This window comes from Elgaria multicarinata, chromosome 9 (assembly GCF_023053635.1).
Source record: "Elgaria multicarinata webbii isolate HBS135686 ecotype San Diego chromosome 9, rElgMul1.1.pri, whole genome shotgun sequence".
Classification (NCBI taxonomy): domain Eukaryota; kingdom Metazoa; phylum Chordata; class Lepidosauria; order Squamata; family Anguidae; genus Elgaria; species Elgaria multicarinata.
Window position 1 is genome coordinate 72,236,687 of NC_086179.1, and position 17,806 is coordinate 72,254,492.

Sequence of the window (17,806 nt, forward strand, 5' to 3'; positions counted from 1 at the left end):
AGCATTCTGCAAATGTATTTATTTATTGCATTTATATCCCACTTTTTTCGCTCCAAGGAACCAAAGACAGCACACATAATCCTCCTCCTCTCCATTTTATCCTCACAACAACAACCCTATGAGTTAGGTTGGGCTGCGAGTCTGTGACTGGCCTGAAGTCATCCAGCTGGCTTCCATGGCCAAGTGGGGACTAGAACCCAGATCTCCTGACTCCCTGTCCAACACTCTATCCACTACACCACACTGGCTTTCTGTAAAGAATCTTCTTCCCTAACATTCACATACTCTGAAATCAGAAATGGTGCCCCCATTTCTGATTTCAGAAATGAAATCTGAGAGGAGAGAAGGAGGAAGATGGCGAATGCTCTAGGATAAAACATGTAATGATATATAATTTTATTAAATAACACCTGAGTATATGAGACAGGATTTAATAGGATCTGAGATTTATATAGTAAATAAGAGATATACTGGATCAGACCTGGGCTCTGTCTAGTCCAGCATTCTGTTTACACAAGTAGGACATAGAGTAAGTGCAAACTCACAAGCAGGACAGGAGTACAATAGCCCCCCTCGCTTGTGATTTATTATTTATTTATTTATTTTATTACATTTATATACCACCCCATAGTCGAAGCTCTCTGAGTGGTTTGCAAAAGTTAAAAACAATGAACATTAACATTCCCAGCAGAGGGTGTATGTAGGCATACCGCCTTCGGTTTATGTTTGTTGTTTGTTTTTAACACTGCCAATTTTTATTGTTTTAAAAACTTTACAGTGATTTTTACTTCTTGTCATTAAACCGATTGGCATAAAAGTTATGTCAAGGATCAAAAAGGGGAAACAAAGCAGAACAAAAATCCTAATACATCTCTTGTTTTCAAAATTAACAGATAAACATCAGGCCAACTGGGCACAAGCCAAGAGAGTTAAGAACTCTCCCTTATGTCAGTAAGCGGGTATGGTTTTGGAGTTAGGTCACTCAACAATGAAGGAGGGGTCTCTCTAAGTCAAAAGAAAGACAACCTCCTCTATGGAGCTCTGGATTGGAACATTTCCTCCTCCGCAACTCCCTGCCCCAGAGGAAAATGTTCAGTTACATTAAAAAGGCAATAATGATTTCCCATCCCCGCCCCCAGGAACAATAGTGCCTTGTAGATGCTGGAAGGTTTATAAGAAATATACACTTGGGGGTGAAGGCGAGGTTCAATCTCTAGCTAACTACAAATGCCCTAACAGCATCCATCAAGCTTTGATCAATGGCATTCACAAGAAGGTGTCACACCATTCCCTCAGGCAGCTGTAACAGTCTCTGGATTGCTTGGCGTTGCATGTGTCCTTCAGCCATTCACGGAAGAGGCCTTCGTCCTTGTTCAGCACTAAAAACTGCTCAAGCACCACATAAGCCTTGTCAAAACCCTTTGTCTTCCAGCTTCTTGCCAAATACATCTCCAATGTCCACTAAAGTGCCAACAGGCTTTCCCCCCCCCCCCATAGGCTCAGCCATGAAGCCTCAGTGCTTCTGGCTGATGGTCATTTTGGCTCCCGCACTGCCATGGTTCACCGCCTTTGATACTGGAGACACCATAAAACCATCAGGGCTAGTAGCCATTGATAGTGTTATCCTCCATGTTGGATTTGGATCAGAGAGACATGGATTCAAATCACCACTCAGGAGCAAACTACATATTAACACGACATCTGTCCGTTCACTTCCTTTCCCAAAAGGCAACATGCCCCATAGCATGAAGAGAGAGTGGTTTGACCCTTTCCTCCCCACACCACTTTCCTGCCAAATATTTCCTCCTTTGGTGCTGCTGTTTTCCTTTCTGAAGTAGCATCTTTGCTGTAAATAGGGGGGGGGGCAAGTCAGGGAAATTGTTGGCAGGAAAATAGCGCCGAAAGGAAAGGGTTAACTCCCATCCTGCAATCCTACCCTGGATTGGGCTTCCCCACAGCTGCTATTTGATGAAAGAATGGACAGTTTTAAGCATATGATGTGTAGTCTGACTTTCAGCCCTGAATCTCACTGGGTGACCCTCGTCAAGTCATTTCTTTCTCAGTCCAACCCAGCCTTCCTCAATCTGGTGATGTGTCGGACTACAACTCCCAGAATCCCCTAGCGAATTTAACATAGCATCTAGTTTAGTCCTCAGCCTCTATCCTTTTACTACTCATTTTATTGTGCTGATTTTGCTTTGATGTATCTGGACTTAATTTGTTTTAGTTTATATTGCCCTGAGAGCTATTTGTGGCTAATACATTCTGGAAATAAATAAATAATCCATAATTTGATACCAGAATTCATGGGAACCTTGTATATGTTTAGAAAGCATAGCGGGGTGAGGTGGGGGACATAGCAGCCTTGTGTTTCCTAAGCATTCCCTACTCCCCCAGGCTTTATCTGTTTTCCTATACTGATGTCTGGGTTGTGAAAGCTTTCCCTTTGAGAATAGATTATAGATCCAAAAAGGCCAGGGGACTGCTGAGTTCAGGGAAAGCGACTGAGAACATCTCTCCCTTCTCATCTGAGATGTGGCGATGTGTTTCCCCCCACGTGGGGGTGCCCCTTTAAAGGAGAAGGAGGGTGAGTCAAAGGATTTGCTGACTTCTGCAGAACGGAAGTCCGGAAGTCTGATCTGGCATTGCTCCATAGAGTCCCAGCTGCACTCCTGAGGGTTCCCAGAAAAACGCTGGTGGCTATTGCTGCTGCATTGGAAACAGGCTGGATAAAGAACGTGTGTGTGTGTGTGTTAAAGGACAAAAAAAAGAAGGAAAGAAACTAAAACATAAGATTTTTTTAAACCCCTGGGATCTCGCATGAGAATTTTATGCAGTAAAAAAAGGCAGTGCTTCTTCTCAGCTCTCTTGGCCCAATGATGACAAATACAAAACACCAGTAAACTAAAAAAAAAAGTGTGTGAAAGGTCATTAAAAAATAAACCGAGTCTTTTATTAAATAAACTAAAGGACAGTTGAATGCAGGGCCTAACGTACACCAAGCAAAATATAACACGATGAAAGCGGTATATAAAAGGCAGGAGCCACACCAAGCAGGATATAGCACTATGAAAGGGGTTTATGGTATGATGTGTCAAAGGGCCCCAACAGTTGTCAGTGCACTTCAATACCACTATAAAGCAGCAGTGTGGCTCCTGCCTTTTATATACCACTTTCATAGTGGAATATCCTGCTTGGTGTAGATTAGGCCCAGAACTCACTGTCAGCACACCTGCAATTTATTTATTTATTGTTACATTTATTTCATGCCTTTTCCCCCAAGGAACCCAAGGTGACATACATGAGCCTCCTACTCTCCATTTTATCCTCACAACACCTCTATGTGATAGGCCAGGCTGAGAATCAATAACTGGGCCAAAGTCCCCCAGTGGCTAAACCCAAGTCTCCGTAGCCCCAGTCCAACACTAACATTGAACACTGGCTGTCAATGTCTGAGTATAAGAGAGAGGCAAATTCCCCCCGGTCATTCTCTGATTATTCAATATTTCTCTGAATATTGTTTGATTTGTAAACACAACTTTGTGGAGTGGCCATGTGTCCTGCCTTCCAGAGGGCAGTCCTCTATTTGAAGGCTTCCTCTATTTCAAGGGCTGGCTGGTTTAGAGAGAAAGAACCCTAAAAAGAGAGCGCAGGGGCCTTAAAGTTGCCCATTAATGGCTACTAGTCCTGATGGTTATGTTTCCTCCAGTATCAGAGGCTGCTTCATCGTCGTTTGAAACTTAACATGGCAAAGACTGAACTGCTAGTTTTTCCTCCTAAACCTTCTCCTCACCTCTCATTCTCCCTTACTGTCAACGATGTCACGCTTACTCCGGTCAAGGAAGCTCGTAGTCTTGGCTTTATATTTGACTCCTCGCTCTCCTTTACTCCTCACATCGAGGCAGTAGCTAAATCCTGTCGTTTCTTCCTGTATAATATTGCCAGGATTCGACCATTTTTGTCTGTCTCTTCTGCCAAGACTCTCGTTCACGCACTGGTTATCTCTCGGTTGGACTACTGCAACCTTCTTCTCTCTGGCCTTCCTTCGTCTCACATCAGTCCGCTGGTCTCTGTCCACCACTCTGCCGCTAAGATCATCTTCTTGGCCCGCCGCTCTGACCATGTCACTCCACTTCTGAAATCTCTTCATTGGCTTCCAATTCACTTCAGAATCCAATATAAACTTCTCCTACTGACCTTCAAAGCTCTTCACTGCCTAGCTCCTGCCTATCTCTCCTCTCTCATCTCACACTATCGCCCCGCTCGGGCTCTCCGCTCCTCTGATGCCATGCTTCTCGCCTGCCCAAGGACCTCCACTTCCCTTACTCGGCTTCGTCCTTTTTCTTCTGCTGCCCCTTACGCCTGGAACACTCTTCCAGAACACTTGAGAACTACAAACTCAATCACTGCTTTTAAGACTCAGCTCAAAACTTTTCTTTTCCCTATAGCCTTCAAATATTGAGTTTGTTCTGACTTTACACTGTTGGTTTTGCCCTACCCTGTGCCTGTTTACACTTCCCTGTGCCTGTTTGCATTCTCCTTCCCTCTTTATTGTTTACTACAACTTATTAGATTGTAAGCCTATGCGGCAGGGTCTTGTTATTTACTGTGTTATCTGTACAGCACCATGTACATTGATGGTGCTATATAAATAAATAATAATAATAATAATAATAATAATGTACAGCAGTTGTTGGGGAACACAAGTGGGAGGGTGCTGTTGTATTCGTGTCCTGTTTGGGGGGTTTCTGGTTGACAGCTGGTTGGCCACTGTGTGAACAGAATGCTGGACTAGATGGACCCGTGGTCTGATCCAGCAGGGCTCTTCTTATGTTCTTATGTTCATCCACAGTTAGCAGCACCTGAATAGCAGGCTAAGCATACACACAGGTAATGTGGACATAGTCTTCACCTCTATGAATGTCTTGTATCTCTATTTTAATTAATGTACTCATTTCAAACTTTGCGTCTAGCTGTATAAATTAGCATGTGCAAAATGTAGGCAAATATGTGTCCTGGCTTATGTGGCCACCCAAGAACTGTTCTAGAAGCCATAACTTCTCGTCGATGTTCTGCCTTCAACCCCCAGGGGTGTAAGAAGTAACTTGCGTTCCAAGGCCAGCCTAACCATGACACAATACAAAGCAGTTCTTGCATGCAGCACATCCCACGCAGGGAGATAGCTTTCTATTTCTTATCTCCAAGTGTTATTTTTCAAAATGTTAGTTCGAGCCCATAGTAAGGGAACCTGCATTTGAGTTGTAAAACAGCTCTACAAGTTTTTGCTCCAGGGTTGGTTGGTTTGTTGTTATTTGCTCTAGGGGATATGCTGACATAACATATAATAGTAGTCAAAAAATCTGCATATAAGTATGTTCTCTTCCAGTTAGCTTGTTGGTACAGAGGAAAACGGGCTCAGCAAATCCAAACATTTGTATAGTGCTTTCACTGTTTAATTATATTCCTTACAACAGCCCTGTAAAGTATGTTGTTGTTGTTGTTGTTGTTATCGTTATCATCCATATTGCAAATTGGTGGATCTAAGGCTGAGAGATTGGGGCTTGCTCAGCTCCTGACCCTGAAAGCCTCTCCTCTACCTGAGATAAATGGCTGACATCTTTATTATCTGGATCTACCGACACGAAGCACTTGGAAAATCCATCCAGGACCTTCACACCACCATGTACAACGTGGGAGGGCAATTCAGCTTCCCACCCCATTATGGTTCTGCACCCCTGATATCAGGGCCAGCCTCCTCATGAGGCAGGGTGAATACTGTACTCAGGCGGCAGATCAGGAGCAGCAGTGGATCGTGCCCTCCCTCCCAGGAGGACCCCTGTGGACACTGCCGCTACCACACTAGCCCTACTTGCCTGCTGTGATAATTGCCACAGCAAGCAGGGCTCCTTTGAGGAGGTGGAGGTGCTTGCCTAAAGCCACCAAACAAGTTCATGGCAGAAGCAAGATTAGAACTGGGGACTTCCTGATTTGTAGCTCAGTCTCTTTGCCACTGTGCAAACTGCTGCCTGTTAACTGTTGCAGGTTTGGTCAATTTACTGGGATAACCCTGTAAAACTGGGGGCAGCCAGCTCTTGAAGATGTTCTTCCTTTATCTGGAAATGTCACTGCATTCAACTCCCACTCAAGGCAATGGCTGAAGGTGCATTCCAGAGCTGAGCCTTTGTGAGCCCTGGCACAAGTTGAGGATGGATATTTAAGCAAACTAAATGTTTGGCAGCTCATCTCAGATTAAATCGGTTGAAGGACAGTAATTTGCAGTTAAATTCCTTTGCATCCTGATTAAAATTGTGAAAATCATACTCATTTCTTCATTTGGGGGCAATACTTTTGCTCATTATTTGCTTTAGGTCTTGTCCATTTTGCAAATTCTGTAAATGTAGCCAAATTAAATGGACACATTATCAGTTGGTTATTGTCACAAGTTGTCAAGTATGTCATTACATTGGGCAAACTGTCCTGTTGCCTGGATTTATATATTAAAGTCCCAAAACACCATTTGCTAGAATAGTTCAAACATTTCCCCAGTTATTGCATAACACTGACAAACATGCCAATTCAATGTGTTTGCAAAACCTGCTAATGATATTTTGGCCATCTGAGGTGCTGCAAGCTGGTCATTGCTGAATAATTTAGCAAACAGCTAGCCAATTCTGAATGCATGAGAAATATACTCCATTAACAATGACTGGGGACAATTCAGTCTCTCATTTATGACAGGGTATACTCAGAGTTTCCTCCTCACATTCCCCAATGTTGGTGTTTTGAATCAGTCTCCTGAATTCCCTGAAACATGGACAGGATCTCCACTATTGCTTTATAATGGTTTTGAAGGGCACTGACAATAATAATAATAATAATAATAATAATAATAATAATAATAATAAATTATTTTGTTTCTTACCCACCTCTCCATTTTGATCGAGGCAGGGAACAACAGTAAGTATAAAATACATAAAATGCTGATTAAAAACATAGTATACATTGTTAAGACATCCTAAAAACATCCTAAAAGCATACTAAAAGCATATTAAAAACATCTTAAAATTCCACTGGATAGGCCTGCCGGAAAAGACCAGTCTTTATAGCTTTCCTAAATGCTAAAAGACTGTTAAGTTGACAACTGTTGGGGCCCAGGACATATTCCATATACTGTTTTCAAACTGCTTTCATATTGCTTTATCCTGCTTGGTATAGATCTAGCCCATTAGGGCTGCAATCCTAAACAGGCTTTCTAGAGAGCCACTGAACACAATAGACTTAATACTGAGGAAACTTGTGCAGGTGTGGGCAATTTGTGGCCATCAAGGTGTTTTGGCCTACAACTCGCATGATTCCTCACCCTTGGTTATGTTGGAAAGGGGTCTAAGGTGTACTAAGGTGACCTGTGCGTCTGCTCAATCTGCTGTCCAGATGCTAACTTCAAGGCCCTTGCTCCCCCTTCATCCTGCTCATTATCTTTAAACTTGTACTTGTGCTGCATAGCCCTTTAAACAGAATACACCGTCAAATAGAGGACTGTCCTGAATAAAGCTGGACACATGGCCACCCTAAGTTGCAGTAGTAGCCATGTGACTCTCATGGGACTTGATCTCATCACATAGCAGAGCCTATGGTGCTTGCTGGTTGGGGAGGCTGACCGTGCTCACTGGGGATAATAGGAGTTGTTGTTCCACACATCTGGAGGGCAACAGGTTGGAGAATGCTGACACAGTACCACAAACACACACACACATTTTATCATACCCAATTAGCAGGTTATAGTAACTGACATGTGAATTTCCCATTTCAAAACACTTGTATATCCTGGGGGTGGGGGATATAACCATTGTCCGATAATTTAAAAGGCATCAATTTTCAGTTCAGATATAGATGGCATCCCTGGGAACCTAATCACATTTAAAGTATTTCTAATGTATCTAAGAAATTACTACCTTGTCATAATAGAGCTCATTTTCAGATGGGAGCAGTACAAGCGGACCTTGCGGCAGTAGAGAACGTTGCCAAATAGGCGTTTGGCAAGAAAGGCGAGGTCAGCATGTTGCTGTTGGAATCTGGTTCCTGGAACAAATCCGAGGATATCACAGACAAGAAGTATTCTGACATTTCATAACAAAGAAACACAGGATGTTAGAAAGCAGATGGAGCTTTAATGGCTGTAATAAGGACAATTATGCTGCATTCATACCAGATTTCAAGACTATTTTCTTTCATCCGTGGCATGACTTCAGTTGACTTCATGCGTCTGATGTTGTAAGAAGAGTCGATATGGTTGGCCACCTAGCAAGGGCCTACGTTTCAGCAGGGGCCCACGGACAAGAGCCCCCCAGAGTTGCTCCTCCTCTTCACCATTGCTTGTTCACCGGTCTCTCACTCTGGCCCAAACGACCGTGGTGGTGAGAAGGAGGACAGTGGAAACCACTGCCTTCTTGCTCACGGGAATACTGCCTGCCAAGCAAGCAAGTGGGAGCAGTGATGAAAAAGAGGTACAAGCATTGGCAAAGGGTGGGATGTGATGGAATGAGAGGGCCCATGCCATGATGGCAACAGTGCTGGGGGGAATGATTGTGACTGCAAGGGAGGTGGGTGCACACCCCAGAGCTTGTGCTGATGCTGAGTAGGTCATCGATACTATCAAAGCAAAAGTCAATACAAACCATTTGGAGACTAAGGGCTCATCTACACCAAGCAAGATATTCCACTATGAAAGTGGTATGAAAGCGGTATATGAAAGGCAGGAGCCACATTACTGCAATATAGTGATATTGAAGTGCACTGCAGGATCTACTCTACTGCTTTATAGTGGTAATGAAGTGCACTGACAACTGTTGGGGCCCATGGCACATCTACACCAAGCAGGATATAACACTATGAAAGTGGTATAAAAGCAGTATATGGTATTTGTCATGGGTCCCAACAGTTGTCAGTGCACTTCAATACCACTATAAAGCAGTAGTGTGGCTCCCGCCTTTTATACACCACTTTCATACCACTTTCATAGTAGAATATCTGCTTGGTGTAGATGAGCCCTAAGATGACCCAGCAACTCCACAGCCCTAATCAAGAGAACTCAACTGCCAGTGCAAATGGCTACTGTTCACAGTGTGTGTCCGTCCGTATTCTGTATCCAGAATTGTGCATGAGGAACGCTTATTCTGTGCAGTACTGCAGCATCCTACCTAGTAGGTGATTAGTGCTGTCATAGTCGATCATTTTCCTTTTTGGAAGGCACACAAAGAGGAAGGGGCTGTCAGTTGCATCTTGGAAAAGGAAGTGGGAAGTATGTAGCCTTCTGTTGCACTTGAGGTTCCGAGTGGGGCCTTAACATTTTTGCTATTAGGACAAACAGCTATTCTTCACCTGTTGGTGGGAGTATTATTAATAATAAACCTAACAATGCAATAATAAATCCAACAACATAATAAACCTATGCTTTCTTGGAAGCAAGTTCAATAGGACCTATTCCTAGGTGCATAGGATTACAGCCTATGTGTGCATTTATGAAAAAGGATGATTAAATCCAAGTTTAACAAGGAACACACACCGGATCAGTGTGGCCAGTTATCTGCATATTGTACTTTGTAAGCCCTTTAGAGCAGAGACCAGCCTTACTGCCTTAAAAAAAACACAACCCACCCTGCAATATGACATGTGCACAAAGGTACTTTTTAAAGTATTTACTTATGTATGAAGGATTTGTATTTGCCTGTCAACTTTAAAATGTACAAAGTAGCTAACAAGAGTTAAAACTATCAATTGGCACAAAACTCAATATGATTATTATAATAAAATGGAGCAGTAAACTAGAAAGAAAGAAAAATTTAAACCAAAAATGATAAGAACCAAAACATCACACACAGGCATATTCATAAATAAATTTTAAGAAAACAGATCTTAGGTACCACAGCCAGGCAGCAAAGTCATCTAATTAAAAGCTTGGGAGAATAATTTTAATCAGGCACCCAAAAGGTACAAGAATGGGGACCAGCTGAGTACCCAAGACGCCACCACCAAGAAGGTCCAATCAGTGGCTCCAGGTGGTGGCCCCTATTATGATCTTAGAGATTAGGCAAGTTCATATATGGGAGATACCTTGATCACAAGCCAAATTGGACTTTATATGACAAAACCACCTCTCTAACTTGTGATCAAAAACAAATTAGAAGCCGCTAGAGGGTTTTTAAAATTCCTTTTAAGAGATGTTCCCCCAGGCACACTTCAGTTAATTATCTTGCCACCATGTTTTGAACCGATTGCAGTTTGTGAACTGTCTTCAGAGGCAGCCCCATATGTAATGCATTGCAGTAATCAAATCTAGCCCTTACTATGACTTGCATAACTGTACCAAGGGGTGAAAGGCCCTTCATGCCACAGAAGCCACTTCGATCTCCAAAGCAAAAGCCAAATGTAATAGCATTCCCAAGTCACCAACTTGATGCTTAAGGGGAGTGCAACCCCATCCTGAACAGATTTACCACCACCCATTTACTGATACAAATAAAAAGAAAAGTTGGAGTTAGCATCATCAGAACACTGCTCCTAATGATGATGATGATAGCATCAACATCTGTTAAAAATAGGAATCATGACGACAACTTCAGAAGAATGATTAAGCAAAGCACACTTACCTACGCACGTTATAGTATTTCCCAACATGTAAACATCATTAAAATTACACATCATGCGACGTGCTGGGCTTGACGAATCCAAGGCTGGAGTTAAAATCGCAGGAAGAAACATTAACAATCTCAGATATGCAGATGACACCACTTGGATGGCTGAAAGCGAGGAGGAGCTGAGGAGCCTTATGACGAAGGTGAAAGAAAAAAGTGCAAAAGCTGGGTTGCAGTTAAACCTCAAAAAAACCAAGATTATGGCAACCAGCTTGATTGATAACTGGCAAATAGAGGGAGAAAACGTGGAGGCAGTGACAGACTTTGTATTTCTGGGCGCAAAGATTACTGCAGACGCTGACTGCAGCCAGGAAATCAGAAGACGTTTACTTCTTGGGAGGAGAGCAATGACAAATCTTGATAAAATAGTTAAGAGCAGAGACACCACACTGACAACAGAGGTCCGCATAGTTAAAGCAATGGTATTCCCCGTAGTAACCTATGGCTGCGAGAGCTGGACCATAAGGAAAGCTGAGCGAAGGAAGATAGATGCTTTTGAACTGTGGTGTTGGAGGAAAATTCTGAGAGTGCCGTGGACTACAAGAAGATCAAACCAGTCCATACTCCAGGAAATAAAGCCAGACTGCTCACTTGAGGGAATGGTATTAAAGGCAAAACTGAAGTACTTTGGCCACGTAATGAGAAGACAGGATACCCTGGAGAAGAGGCTGATGCTAGGGAAAGTGGAAGGCAAAAGGAAGAGGGGCCGACCAAGGGCAAGATGGATGGATGATATTCTGGAGGTGGCAGACTTGACCTTGGGGGAGCTGGGGGTGGCGACAGCCGACAGAAAGCTCTGGCGTGGGCTGGTCCATGAAGTCACAAAGAGTCGGAAACGACTGAACGAATAAACAACAACAACAAATGCTGTAAGATGGCTAACTGTTGTGTTTGGGCATGATCCAGCCAAGGTTAAGCATAGGCCTCATTCTGACATGTTCTCTAAGCACACAGAGTCAGCCCACATGGCAACTGAAAAATCCTCCATTTACAGAAGCAAGAATGGAAACATCTATAGTTGAAATGGATGTATAACATAAAGATGGCTTAATTCGGGCAGGCTTTTGGCATATAAACTGGTCTGTTGCTGAAGGAGGTTTTAATTGATTGGGTGGTATTTATTATTTTTATTGTCGTGTTTTTAATTTATTTGTTTTTATGTTATTAAGAGCCTCGTGTGGCGCAGGGTGGTAAAGCAGCAGTTTCTGCAGCTGAAACTCTCCCCACGGCCTGAGTTCGATCCCAGCGGAAGTTGGTTTCAGGCAGCCGGCTCAGGTCGACTCAGCCTTCCATCCTTCCGAGGTCGGTAAAATGAGTACCCAGTTAGCTGGGGGAAAGGTAATCACGGCCGGGGAAGGCAACGGCAAACCACCCCGCTATAAGGCCTGCCAAGAAAACGTCAGCGAAAGCTGCTGTCCCTCCAAGAGTCAGTAATGACTCAGTGCTTGCATGAGAGGTTCCTTTCCTTTTCCTTTTATGTTATTAAGATTTTGTTTTTAGTCTGTATTTTATTGTTTCCTCCCTTGAGCACCATTTTTGGGTGAAAAGGCAGGCAATAAATTAAATAAGCAAACAAATAAATCAATGCTGATACAATAAATGTGTGAGCTGCACTTCTGCTAAGCTGTTTTCCAGGAAAAGAATCTTGATGTATACAGCGATCTACAACTTTCTTCATGAAGCATAAATAGGTTGCCTCCCTAAAAAGGAAACCACAAACAGCTACTTTGCAATGCACATGCTTGTAAACAAACATTAAAAAAAACCTCTAGAAAAACCTCTGAAGAACTAGAGGTAATATTTGCCTGCTTCTTTTACTTCCAAAAGCCTTTGGCCCCATCTGGCTCCAAACAACACTGAAAATTGCTACTAAGAACACATTTACTCATCCAATTTATATACATCTCCCTATACAGGATACAAATTAGAAGCACCTAACCTGTGGGGGAGAGAGAGAGAGAGAGAGAGAGAGAAACATGAGCCACAAATATGTCCTCATCTCAGCTGTATCCAGCCTGTGCATCAATCATACGATGATTTTTAACGGTCATCAAGACCGCTGATTAAAAATGCAGAAGTTCCACACCAACCATGCACGGTTGACCATCTCAGATCAGGTTGGATCTTAAAAATGTTTCAGGTGAAATATTAAATTGGCACCTTACCCCACATCAGATTTCGGGGAACCCTGTGCCTCTCAGCCTCGCTCATCCCACTCTTTTGGTTTCTCAAGGCCAAATCAAGACTCTCTGAGGCCCACTCCCCAAAAAACGCAGTAAATTGACACTTTCAAAAAGCAGAGTTTTGGAGGAGGAAAAAACTGTTGTGGCTGTGATTTGGCAGCTGCATCACAGAAACAACACAGTGCCACTGCACAGCCGTGATGGGGGTAAATAGACATATAGACACCCCCATGGCCACATCAGCCTCTGGTTTCTTTCTTCCCTCCTTATATTTCACCTGCACCCAAAAAGATACTGCTGGGCTTTTGCTAGCCCACCCACACTTCACTCCTAGTTAATAGAACAATTGGTCTTCCCTTACAGCCTCGGGCCTTCTATCCTTTCTTTACTCCACTCCACATCTTGAATAGGAAGGCATGTATGCCAAACCTTTCTTTGAAAGTGCAAGTTTATTATAGTTGTTGCCAAAGCAAGAGAGTTACCCCATATTTAACAATGACTTTTCCATACCTCCTCCCCACACCTGCACCCCCTGTTCTCTCCCCAGAGGGTTGGGGCCCCTGAGCAATGTGGGATGGAGCACAGGAGGCTGCTGGGGGAGGGGAGAATTACCCAGATTTGAGGTGATTCTTCCCTTCCTAAACCCCCTCCCCCATCCCTCATAGTTAGGAGGGCCACTTGACCCTTCAGAGAGCCTTTGGAGGGGAACACAGGTGGCTGTAGAGCAGATGAGAAGAGAAGGTTTTTTTTCTTTCAGTGGGCTTCCTTAAGTTAACTTTCCTTAGGTTGAAAGACATAATTTTTGCCTTACAATTCAGCCTTCCCAAACCTGGGGCCCTCCAGATGTTTTGGACTTCAAGTTCCATCAGCTCAACCTAGCATGGCCAAAGGTAAAAAATACTGGGAGTTGTAGTCAAAAACATTTGGAGGGCACCAGGTTGGGGAAGGTTGCTTTACATGATTATTCCTGTAACAATTAAAACTTCTGAAATAATAGAATTTCGGACGTTAATCCTATACACTCTTTCTTGGGAGAAAATAACTGAACTCAGTAGGACTTATTTCTGAGTAGACACGCACAAGATTATGTCCATAATGTATTTTGTTTCCAGACTGATTATTAAGTTTTGATAGCAGTGTTTTGTGTTCAATGGTTTTTAAATGTTCTTCTGTGGAATCCTAGGAATTGTCTGAACTGCATTTACAAGCAAGATGAAATTTTGATTTCATGTACATGACTTCTCATTCATAAATTAAGACAGTGCTGAGGATGCCAGTGAAACAGTTGGAAAATATGATTGTCGTAAGTATGTTCGTAAGTATTCATGCTTCCTATTAGTGGGTGATTGTGAATGAACAATGATGGGGTATTTATCCATTCATTCCAATTACCTTTATTTGGCTTTTAAAAAGTCTGTATTGTTTTATTTATTAATTTCACTTATATTCTGCTTTCTATCTAGGGAGATCAATGTTATTCTCATAATAACCCTGTGAGGTAGGTCCGGCTGGGAGAATGACTAGTACAGGAAGCCAGATTCTGGTGGACATCAGGAAAAACTTCCTGATTGTTAGAGCAGTACAACAATGGAACAAGTTACCTAGGGAAGTTGTGGGCTCTTCCACACTTGAGGCATTCAAGAGGCAGCTGGACAACCATCTGTCAGATATGCTTTAGGGTGGATTCCTGCACTGAGCGGGGGCGTTGGACTCGACGGCCTTATAGGCCCCTTCCAACTCTATGATTCTATGATTCTAGTACAAGATCACCCAGTGAGCTTTGTGGCTGTGTCGGGAATTGAATTTGGGTTCTCCCACCCCAAGTTCTATTAGTCCAAGACTCTGTTATATAAACATATATTTATTATGATCTGTTTCCTGAGTGACTAATATTTATTCTATTAAATATTAATATAGAATAAATATTATTATCTGGAAGCTTCATCCTACATACCTGTTTCCCTCGAATTATCCACTACAGCGCTAAGCTGGCGTTGTTGTTGCTGCTAAATCACACCCCAGGTGGTAGTGCTCCTAAGATCCTTTGCAAAGGGTTTAAGGGGGGAAATGTAAAGAAATCATAAAAAAATCAACGGATGACCCAATCAGATTCAAGTTTGGTATGCTTAAAGCTCTCCTTAATATCTATTACTGTGCCAGTTTTGATGTCTTTATCTTTAAAGCCTACGCAGATGCAAGCATTTGTTTAAATTTTCTTTAAACATCAAATCCTGCTCCTGTACCCCAGTGGCTGCTCGGAAAACAACAAATGATTCACTTGAAAACTACTAGCAAAATACCTCGATTCTTTTCCCTTTATAGCACAATTAAAGCAGGATGCATGGAAGTACTTCACAGTCAAAGCAGATTATAAACTGGAAAACTTCAGAGTACTTCACAATAAAAGCAGATTATAAGGTGGAAAACTTCGGAGTCCTTTGCACGTAATTCGCAGTGATTGCACAGTATAATGTTGGTGTGATAAAGCTCTGGGATGAAAGAACACAATAAAGATATGCACTCTCATCATGCATAGCTATCTCTATTCCCAACTAGTTTTCAAATTTTCTGCTTTCAGTAAATTATTTTCACACTGGTGTGTTTGCCACAGAATCTCAATGCAGAAGATTCTGGAATATGTTCTATGGGACACGGTCAGTACATGTGGAGAACTAGCCTGCCCTAGAGGGCCTTACTACTGCATTGCCTGAATTTAACACATACCTGTGGTGGCCCAGGGAAGATTGACCATGGTGTGCAAGTGTCAGGGCTGGCCCAAGACATTTTGCTGTCTGAGGCAAAGGGCAACATGTTACTCCCCCCCTACACACACACACACACACACATTTTATGCTGGCTGGCCCGGCAGGTAAAACTTACTTCAACACTAGTGATGGCATAGCATCCTCCACTGTACCAAAGCACAGCTCACTACTTTAGGGGAAAGGAAGAGCAGCAGGCTGTGATCTTCAATAGAGAGAAATGCTGGGGCAGGGCAGATCAGGAGAACTGGCTGAGGGACTGCTGCTGCCCCCCAGAATCCGCTGCCTGAAGAGGTTGCCTCACTTTACCTAATGGTAGAGCTGGCCCTGGAATGCTTCTTTCAGAGAAGCTTGATCTTCTCATTAAAGAACCCTCCAAACAGGCTGTCAAGGATCCCTAGGGTTCTCTTTGTAAACCACCCAGAGAGCTTCGGCTATGGGGTGGTATAGAAATGTAATAAATAAATAAATAATAATAATAATTCTCTGTGAGACGGTTTGGGAACTACTGTTCAGTCCTCTTAAATGAGGTGCTTTGTTCACACAAAGATTATCAAATGTAAAATATCTGATTATTTGATGCACAACATATCAGAATGTAAACAAACCAGTGGGGTCATCTACTCCCTAAGATTCAGGGTGACAGGGGAGATGGTGTTGGTGAAAGGGTCAATTGCAATAGTACCACCCAAACACTGTCAGGCAGTGAATTCTGATGATCTTTACACTCCTATATTTATAATTAGTTGATGTCTTCAAGCTCTCATTTGACTTCAGACTCTCAAACCAAGCAAAGCTGGCACATCTGATTTATAGCATGTTTAGGTTAAGCTGTACCGATAGCAGTACTGTCTTTCTCATCCAAAATTTTGGTGAAGCGCTGTAGAACAAGGCAACGGGAAATGTCGGTATAATTAACTTAGAAATGTTCTCTAGGGTACTTTATCCATTAGTAGTGCAAGCTGTTTTAACCCACTCAAGAGGGAAATATGCAATCAGATAAAATAGCCACAGCAAAAAGACAAGGAGCCTGCAATTTATTTTTAAAAACAGTAACTTCTGGGCAGTTATTGGGAGCAAATCTAGGTTAAGAAATGGGCTTGCATGGCTGCAGACTCAATGAGAGGCCCACTAGCATTCTAAGCCCATCTCCAAAATATTGCATATGTGTTTATTCTTATAGAACAGTGTTTCTGCATTGTCTTATTACATGTTTTCCCACATTTGCTTTAAAAAAAAAAACATGAATGAGGGAGGGAGTCCACATTTCCCCCTGAGAGCGAGCAGCCCTGTCCCAAGATCTCTCACAACTTGAGACAGAAGAGAACATGCCACTTCCTCTTACCCCCCCCCCCCCCCGCCCACACACCCACCGTTACATTGCATAATTACACACACAACTTTTGCCTCTGCCATGTGGGCTCTTCTGGCTGCAGAGGTCTCACCCAGACCCCCACAGCTGCTGCTTCTAGTCACTGTAGCAGCAAAGCTAAGGGGGCACATGACACAAGGGGAACGGAGGATGAATGGTTGCTCCAGAGAGCATGACCAGGCCACTCTGCCACTGCAGCAAAAGCCATAGTGGAGGCAGTAGCAGTGGTGGAGACAGGCTCTTACACAAAAGGGGAAAAAAGGGTAGAATCAGATACACACTAAAGATTTAACATAGTATATAGTTTAGCCCTCAGTGGGCCTGTTCAGATGACACTCTAAGCCATGGTTAGGCCATACTTTTGCAGAAAATGGTTTAAACCATGGTTATGTAGTCTCCATGGTTAGGAATCGTTCACATGACATCCTAAGCCATGGTTATACGATAAATTAAACAATAATGTTTAGCTCAAAATGCTTAATCACCGTGGCTTAGTGTGTGAACAGGGTCAGTGTGTGAACATTAGAGATGGCACCAAAGAAGCCAGGTGATGTCCGGAGTGTGGTGGCCCCCAGACTCTTGTACTCATGGAGATTTTGAGCAGCGGGCAATGAAAGGAAGAGCATCCTCCCCCAGTGTCGGCATCTGCGTTTGTGTGGGCAAGGCGGAAGGTGTTGCAGATCCCCCTTTTGTCGTTGTCAATGACCTGAGACATCCTTCCCCAATCTAGCACCCTCCAGAAACTTTGGATTCCAACTCGGCCCCAAGCCAGCACAGCCAATGGTCATGAATGCTGGG

General features: G+C 43.1%; 1 pseudogene; it reads right to left on the reverse strand.

The window, feature by feature from the left end:
• Positions 1 to 1,022: 1,022 nt before the first annotated feature.
• On the reverse strand, positions 1,023 to 1,537 carry LOC134404209 (barrier-to-autointegration factor-like; annotated as a pseudogene).
• Between the last annotated feature and the right edge of the window lie 16,269 nt (positions 1,538 to 17,806).